General features: G+C 39.6%; 1 long non-coding RNA gene across 1 annotated transcript in view; it reads left to right on the forward strand.

The window, feature by feature from the left end:
- LOC123608479 overlaps positions 1-5,138 on the forward strand; it is a 29,970-nt gene extending 24,832 nt beyond the window's left edge. The window contains exon 3 of the long non-coding RNA XR_006717253.1: positions 3,465-5,138. This is a non-coding gene — a long non-coding RNA (uncharacterized LOC123608479). The remainder of the gene's footprint in view (positions 1-3,464) is intronic.
- The last annotated feature ends 4,374 nt before the right edge of the window (positions 5,139-9,512 follow it).

Consider the following 9,512-nt stretch of genomic DNA (forward strand, 5'->3'; position numbering starts at 1 on the left):
TTCAAAAAGTGATGGCTTCTTCCATCAGGAAAGAAGGAATGTGCTTTGCTTCCTGTCAGGAGAAAGTAAACAGCCAGCTTCCTACTGTGGCAGAGGTGGGGGGTAGAAGAAACCTACTCCATAGCCAGGCCTCTATTTCCAACCCCCTGCACCTCATATTTCCAATCCCTTTATCCCTGTCCCCTGAACAAGAATTCAGGTCTGTTGGTCTCCTGATATCTAAGAGTGATTGGGAACCTTAGTATTAACAGCTCTGTCCTTTCTCTGGATCCAGGAATCCTGGAATCCAAATTGAAATGAGAAAGAAGTAAATCTCTTATATGAAACATGCTTTCCAAACTGGCTTCCACTGCTCTGACTTTGTCCTGCCCTGGTACTCATATTGAGTCCAAGAGAGCACCACTTCCTGCAAGGTCCCTAACCTCTAGCCCCACCTCAAATTCCACAGGATTCTAGGGTGACCAACCACTGAGGGGTTTTCCAAAATTCGGGACTTTCAGGATAAAAGCTGGGAAAGTCCTGGACAAATTGGGATTGGTCACTCTGTTCTTAAAGCACCTTTGACAGCAGTCCTTCCTGATAGGAGCACAGAGTCAGGGTAGCAGAACCTCCTCTCTAGTGATTCCCACTCTTGTCTCTAGGAAGCTAGTAAGCAGCTGAAGCCAGGATAAAGACCCAATGAGGAGTCTGGCTCCTCTCTTCTCCCCCTCCTCCCTTTTAGCACCTCCCAGCAGTTCCCAGAGCCTCCTCTTTCTATCCTTTTGTCCTTCAAGTCTTGGTCACAGAATGTCCTACTTTATTATTTCCTTACTAATAATATGCCTTATTAGTAAGTCATTCTAATAAGGGGAATCACCTGGAGACTTTATCTCCCTTGAGTCTGGGCATAAAGTCAGCACAATCAAATGGCCCCTGAGATGGATGGCAAGTTCATTAAAGGAATACTTATGTTCTTTCTACCTAGTTGTTATTTGTGACCAGTGGGGTTGATAAACTCTTCTGGTATGATACGGTTCCTTTTAGAACTATTTGGCTGAGTCACAGCTTCCTGACCTAAGACCTAAAGAGTATGATCTACACATAAGGTAGTAATACTCTTTTTATTACTTATATTAGTTAGGATGTATCTACTTTAAGTAACAGAAAACCCTATTCCAGCTGATTTATAAAATAAAGGGATTGTATTGTTTCAAAAAACTTGAAAGTTTAAAATAGGGAAGTTTTCAAAAGAGGCTTGACAGCACTCTGTGAAGTCATCCAGGATCTAATGTTTTCATTGTCTGCCCTACTTTTCATGGTTTTGCTTCATCGTAAGACTGGATTCATTACCCCCAACAAAGGTTTGTTTTTTGTCACAAATTGGATCAAGTGAAATCTGCAGGACTTATTTCTCACTTCCAGCTCCAGTGTTAGTGCTTGGATTTCTGTTACACTAGTGTAAACCAGTCACAAATCCCTGACTGATCACTGGTTTCCAAAAACAAACAACCAAAAACACCATTCTCACCCAGCATTTAAAGAATCAGAAAGGGCTAAAGATTTGCAGACAAAGGAGAGGTCACCTCAAGCCCAAAACGGTCCACACCTGGATACTCTCTCGATCTCCCACACGTCCCAGCGATTCTCCTCCCTCAGGAGCAAACCAGCCCTCACTGGCTTTTCCTCTCCAAAGCCAGGGCACTGGTAGGCATGCTCCCCAGGAGATGATGGAGGCATTTCCCTTTAAAAACTGGTTTGCTCCACCTAGAGGCATACTCACCACACTCAGCTAATAGGGGAAGGGCCCGTGCAGGGACTGAAACATAGTCTGGGGCCATATTGTCCCCTATTCCTCCCACCAAGTGTGGGATCAGGCTCCAGGTCCTTCCACTTGCGTGTGCCACCTCAAGAGATGTTAAGGACAAACTCCTATTGGGTATGTGGATGACTTTCTGCAGTTTTCATCATTTATTCAGTTCCATTATTACATATTTATTTATTTATTTATTTTTATTTTGAAAGAGAGCGCGCGTGCGCACACAAGTGGGGGAGGGGCAGAGAGAGAGAGAGAGAAAGAGAGAGATTGAATCCCAAGGGGGCTTCATGCTGTCAGCACAGAGCCTGACACAGAGCTCTAACTCACCAACCATGAGATCCTGACCAGAGGATCCTGACCAAAACCAAGAGTTGGATGCTTAACCACCCGAGCCACCCAGGCACTCCATTATTACACGTGTTAATGTTATAATGTGAACATCTTTTGTTCTCCTTTCAATTCGAATACATTCAAACTACCTTATTGAATTTGTAGGTTTATTCGTAATTCAATACACTTGTATTTATGTATTATTTATTTATTACTTAAACAAACTAGGCTAACAAAGAATTATCCAGTAGAATTCCCAAGGACTTTTTGAAGAGATTTTAAAATAAATAAGCAAATAAATACATGTACATACATACATACATACCAGACATACTTACGTAAATCCATTCTTCTGACTTTCTTCAAAGTAGTGAGGTTTCCCTCATAAGTATCTTCAATTTCCCTCTTCAACTTTATTTATACCATTAGCATTTAGACTCTTGAGCTTTTTAAAAAGAGTTTACTAAAAAAAGTTATGAAAAACTTCAACCCTCATAAGCTATCCCAGATTCTATACAATAAATTTGAATTAGTCTAGTTTTACTCAGTTATTTGCATAAGTTCACTTATTCAATGTCAGAAACCTAATATTAGATTACATTTGCATTGTTTCTTAAAAGTTGCATTTTTAAACTGAATTTGCGAATACAAAAAGTAAGTACGAAACATGGTTTAAAGGTAGAGACACAGGTGACTGGAGACATTTTGGTAGATAGCGTGCTTTTGCATACAGGTCACAGGTTCACCCAGACACTTCCGTCCCACTGACTTACCCAGCTGGCTCCCCATCAGACCCTCTCCCTGCCACACTTCCACTACCTTCTGCCTTTTCCAGCCCCATATGATCTCCCCTGTGAACACTACTCTGCGCCCGCCTCAGCTGTGGGTGGAGCCAGAATGAATAGACCCTCTGTGGGATTTAGTAATACAAATGAAGAGTGCACATGAACACCAGCTCTGTAGCGTATAATACGAAGCAAGATGCAGATGGAAGGCTGGGTCTCCCCAACAACAGACAACTTCAAGAACAGTGTCCATTATAAGGCCAAATGTTCCTGGGGGGAGGGGTGGTGGTGGTATGGAAATAATCTGCTTTGCCCATTTCATAATCTAAATTTTACTTTTTCTAACCAAGGGTATTTTAGCCATTTCTTATAGTCGAGTTTAGTCATCACCATGATTAAAGTAAACAATAGAATAAAAAGCATAATTAAGTTCAGCCCAAAACTGCCTTAAGAGATACTCCAACAAGCAGTTGGAGAGATGCTTGGCTCAGAAATAATACTGTTTGTCTTATTAACTTGTACCTATCACTCTTCCTGAACTGTGTTTGATGCAGTGATGAAAGAGAAAGAAGTACTGGCACAGAGAGTTGGACTCTGTCTCCATGACACCAAATCAAGAACTGCCTCCTTCTCCATCTTTCGCCACCACCTGGGAGACTCTGTTGGCAGCAGACAGAGCAGAGCAGTTTCTGTGGCAGACTGAGGTTGTGATGCAAACAGCTCTGATGACATTTCCTTGAGTGGTGCCCTGTCACCTGAAAAGCCACTTCTGCTTCTCGATCACGCCCCAGTCTGAAAATGGTCACAGAGAATTAATCATCTGAAACCCACATGTCATCACAGATGGGGGAGGGAGGAGGCCTGTAGCGATAAATGACAATGTCTTCAAAGCAAGTTCTAAAACCACAGCTTCAGTGAATAGAAATGCTTTTGTCTAATAAACTTTATTTATGTGGAGTTTACCCATAACGGACATATTTTAAACATATAGTTCAATAGAGTTTGACAAATGCTACACACCTCTGTAATCACCACCACAGTCAAGATTATAGAACATTTCTATCACTCCAGAAAGTTCCCTTGTGCCCTTCCCCAGAAATGGCCACAGGAAATATTTTTTATTTTATAAGCCATAGAACATTTATTTGAACATTTTTAAAATTGGAGTAGCATAAAGAAGAATCTGTTCACTTGCCAGAAAAAAACATTTAGATCTTAAATCCTTAACATAAAATCAGATAACACTTCCCTCAGCATAGTTTTAGCATGAACTAACTACTAATGAGAAGACATTGCCATAGTACTTTCAAACATGGCTAACATTTGAAGTGTAACATTCACCCAAAAATCTGAGTGGGAAAGGAATGTTTTAGCTTACTTGATATATCCTGAAGTTATAAAGGTAGTACTAAGGCTACATGGTAGGTAGCTCACATTGGCAAGAAGACTGGAAGAGGGAGGAAGCAAAAATGGAAAGAAAAAAGACCACGTAAAATACATATCATTCATGTACTTATGTAAAATTATACATATGTATGTACATATGTGGAAGTTGAATTTAAAATACAAAAAAAAAATTACAGAGACCTCAATTCTTGCAAAATTTTAAAAGTCTCCTAGTGAACTCCCTTCAAAACATTTCCAGTTTTATGTCACATCAAATAACTTTCTCGTCCATCTTAAAAAATAAAAACAAACTACAATCTAGAAGAGATTATTGACTGATGGAAATAGAGTCTGAGATTTGGAGTGAAAAGTGCTTTCTCAGCCTGCAGCTGAACATTCTGCTCCGAAAGTGCTTCCCTGCCTGCTTCTCCACAAATCAATAATAGATCAGACAAGAACTTTTGTTGTTGCTACTTTCTAAGAGATGCAGAAAACTGGGCAAGTCGGGAACCCAACGAGAATTCTTGACTGTAAACCCCATATCCATCTCTGTCAAGTGCAGTCTGTGGAAGCATTTCGGAAGGAGAGCCACTTTCAGCCTGCTCTCTTCAAAGCAGTCTGCAGCTAAGAAGCTCCAGTCATTTCTAGTGTGACTTCTTAAGCAAACCTTAAGATTGGTTCATGCCATTAGAAAATGAAATTATAGCTGAAATTTTATCCAAAAGCTGACATTGGTAAGGAAATCTAGGAGGGAAAAAACCCACAACTGCACAACAAAAGATTTACCTTACTTTTTAAAATATAAAAACAATTCACTAATAAAAATATGGTAAGGAAACAAAACAGATGAATGTTGGGGGGAAGGGAAGGAAACAGAAGATAAAAACAGAGAGGGAGGCAATGCATAAGGGACTCTTAAATACAGAGAATAAGCTGAGGGTAGCTGGAGGGGAGGTGGGGGCACGGGGGGGGGGGGATGGCCTAATGGGTGATTGGTATTAAGGAGGACACTTGGGATGAGCCCTGGGTGTTATACGCAAGTGATGAATTACTAAGTTCTACTCCTGAAACCAATACTATACACTCTCTGTTAAGTAACTTGAATTTAAATAAATAAGTTTAAGCTATGCCTGGGTGACTCAGTCAGTTGAACATCCAACTCCTGATTTCAGCTCAGGTCATAATCTCACTGTGAGTTCAAGCCCTGCGTTGGGCTCCACGCTGACAGTGCAGAACCTGCTTGGGATTCTCACTCTCTCAAAATAAATAAATAAACTAAAAAAAAAAAAAGTTTAAATAAATCAATTTAAAAACAAAATAAAAATATGGTAAACTAGAAAAAAATTATCCATAATTCTTCCTCCCAAAAAGCTTTGATAAAATTTAGTCTCGAATATTTCTTAACATCGTGGAAATCAAACCATATATAACATTTTGTATCTCAGTTTTCCACTTAACTATTGTAATGTATATGTTTTACAATTCATAAATAATTGTTAATAAACTTTTTTATGGTTGTCATAATTAAATCTGGCAAAAGTAATACTCTTGCATCCCCAGAGCTGGACAATTCAGCTGGTTCCAATATTTTGTTATCACTGTGGCTAATGTATTTATATGTGAGTCTTCTTCTGTATTTTGGAATATTTCCCTAGAATATATTTTAAGATGGGCAGTCTCTGCATTTGGGTGTAAAAACTTTACATCTCTTGTGACATATTTCCAGTTTGCTTTACAAAGCATAAATAGTCTCTTTTTAGGGCAATTTGGCAGTGTGTATCAAGATCCTCACAAATATTCCATTATTTTCCTAGAGAACAATCAGAGATGCATAAAATGGTTTTGTTTACAGTATTATTGCAGTACTACTTCCATTAAAAAAAGTTGGCCACAATCTAAATGTCAAAACTAAAAAAGCAGTTAGAAGAAAATTATGGTAGCCATAGAATATACATATAAGCCCTTAAAATCCTTTTTTCAAAAAATATGTAAAAACATGCAACATGTCAAAATATACATATAATTAAGACAATGAAAAAACTAGAATATAAAATTATACATATATGCCAATTATATACATAATTATATACATATACACATATAATTATATGTATGTGTTCACAGAAAAATGTCCAGAAAGAAACACATCAAAATGTATACAAGATTGTTTTCAATGATTATTTCATAAGGGATGATTATAAGTGTTCCTTGTTGTATACCTTAATGTATGTTTTTACATATTCAGACTATTAATCTTTTATTGCATTTCCATGTTCTATCACATTTATGTAAAAGTATATATGTGTATATTAAAGAACAGATTGAATAGACTGTTTAAAACAAAAAAATAATTAGAGACACTCCAATTCTTACAAAATAAATTTTTAAGGTTTATTTTTGGTCTATTTTGTTTGAATAGAAAAACTGATTAATTTTTCAGGCTGAGTTCTTTTTTTTTTTTTTTTCCAACGTTTTTTATTATTTATTTTTGGGACAGAGAGAGACAGAGCATGAACAGGGGAGGGGCAGAGAGAGAGGGAGACACAGAATCAGAAACAGGCTCCAGGCTCTGAGCCATCAGCCCAGAGCCCGACGCGGGGCTCGAACTCACGGACCGCGAGATCATGACCTGGCTGAAGTCGGACGCTTAACCGACTGCGCCACCCAGGCGCCCCCAGGCTGAGTTCTTATATTTAAACACATCTAAAGTCCTCAAGTAAATACTATGTGGCCACTCAGCTTTCCATCTACAGGGTACATTCCAAACTCCTCGAATGCCCACACAGATCCAAGATCCCTCAGAATCTGGCTTCTACTCACCTACACAGCCTCCTCTCTGATTATCAACCCTCCCAGTTCACAACACTCTGCCCTCCTGGCCATGGGAATGGGCATTCGCCAAGCAGAAACATACTTCATCCATTCAATAGAGGCAACTCCTACAGGGCCACAAGACTCTCCCGAGATGTCACTTCTGAGAAGTCTTCTGTTCCCTCCTTCCCCGCAGGCTGCTGCGTGTCCTTCCTTTGAACTGTCAGCATGCCTTCACTTTTGCAATTCTTGATAATTGTACTCATCACACTTCATCTTGAATGCCTGTGTACTTACTATACCCTCCCTTTTAAAAAGTCAGCAAGGGAAGATTTTTTTTTCTTGTTTTGCTCACTGCTGCATGCCCAGTGTCCAGAAAAGTACTTAGAGGTACCCAATCAATGTTTGAATGTTTCTATGACTGACTTACAGAATCAACGAGTCAATGAATGATTGAATGGATTCAGCAGAAAACTTCAGTGTCTAAAATACAAGGTATCCAGCAAGGGGCAGAAGTAATGCCAAAAAGGAGGCAGAAAAGGAAGAAGATATAGAGAGACTTCAAAGATAAGTAGATTGGCAATGTGGAAAAAGCATAGACTCTCACCAGAAACACTGCTATGTGACTTTGAGAAAGTTCCTCAATTTGCACTTGTAAAATGGGATATAATACTCGTTTGGTTGAGAATTAACTGAACTATATTTATAAATGCACACACAGTAGTAAGCATTCAGTGAATTTTTAAAAAATTTTCTTAATGTTTCATTTATTTTTGAGAGAGAAAAAGTATGAGCGGGGGAGAGGCAGAGAGAAAGGGAGATACCAAATCCATGAAGCAAGTTCCAGGCTGTGGGCTGTCGGCACAGAGCCCACAGCAGCACTCAAACTCATGAACCATGAGATCATGACCTGAGCTAAACTGGAAGCTTAACCTACTGAGCCACCCAGACGCCCCAGCATTCAGTGAATGTTTGACCTTTTCCCTATCCCCTTCCAGTTTGATCTAGTTGTTTAGATACCTATGAAAAACTGGTCAAAATTCAAAAGAAAAAATGCACTGGATAAAATTATGTTTACTATAATTTTTTCAAGATAAGCCATTCTAACAGTAAAGGGAAGATGCCCAAACTCTTACAAGGTTAGGCATCACAACCGCAAGGAGATGCTTTTAATGTGACCCATACTGAAGGAGGGGGCCCCAGAGGTCGCTCAGGGGTGAGTTTTGTACAGAACTCACCTCATATACTTTAATGACAGAGCAAAGAAGTATTCCCAGAACACAGGACAACTACTCTCTTATGGGTTTCGTTACCCTTTCTGTTGATGAGACAAACACATGCAATATTAAATTCTGTCCTAGAGCCATTTGGCTAAATGTGTGGATGTCTAGAACCAAAAATACATCCATCGATTTTGGGATTAGACTCTATTAATATGCTTTTCAAACAGACATTTCTGTTCACCTTGAAGCACTGGTGCTCATGTTAGCCTGGATGGTTGGGAACACTGATCTTACTAGACAACAAAAATCAGCTCTTTGAGGTCATTAGAGCCACACATGGGAGGGCGGCCCACCACAGCCTGTTCCTGGTGAGCTGGCACCATCAGGGACGTCAAGGTGAGTTTTCTAGAGCAGAATGCTGCATCCACAAGCCTTACTCGGGGCCTCCCTGGCAGAGCAAGAAAATTTGCCACAGCAAAAGAGTTTTTTGCTGAGAAAAAAGGAAAATAAGCCATGGGATTAGAGCAGCAAGAATAAACATTCCTGCTGCCAGTATCATAAAGAGTCTTTAATTTAACAATGAGCACAAGCCTTTATTGCTTCTACCAAAATTTATGGCTCCCATATCTGGCAGCAACACAAAAATCTTCACTCACATTGTCATAGCCTTTTTTATTTAGAACTTTTCATGCTTTTATTTTATTGTTTTAGTTTACAGGCAGAGAGTGCAAGAGAGAGAGCAGGGGTGGAGCAGAGGGAGAGAGAGAGAATCTTAAGCAGTCTCCATGCTCAGCACAGAGCCCAGCACAGGGCTTGATCCCACAAACTGTGAGATCATGATGTGAGCCGAAACCAAGAGTCAGAAGCTTAACCAACTGAGCCACCCAGGTGCCCTCACTTGTCATTGCCTTTGAAGTATTAGTTTACCTACCTTGGTTCTGCATTATGAGCCACGTGGGACTTTGTCAGTATTCTTAGGTGTTGTGCTTTGCTTCTTTGTTAGTTTGAAACTCTATTTATATGTATGAATATGTGTGCTAGACTGATACAAAGATGAGTCCCCTTCTCCTGAGTATATATTTTCCCTTGCCATTTTATGTCATTGTAATCCTCCAACTTCCTACATTTGAATGTCGAGCACTTCTTAATTTGACTGGTCAACTCATTTGGCTGATATCAGCC

Source organism: Leopardus geoffroyi, chromosome A1 (assembly GCF_018350155.1).
Source record: "Leopardus geoffroyi isolate Oge1 chromosome A1, O.geoffroyi_Oge1_pat1.0, whole genome shotgun sequence".
Taxonomy (NCBI): Eukaryota; Metazoa; Chordata; class Mammalia; order Carnivora; family Felidae; genus Leopardus; species Leopardus geoffroyi.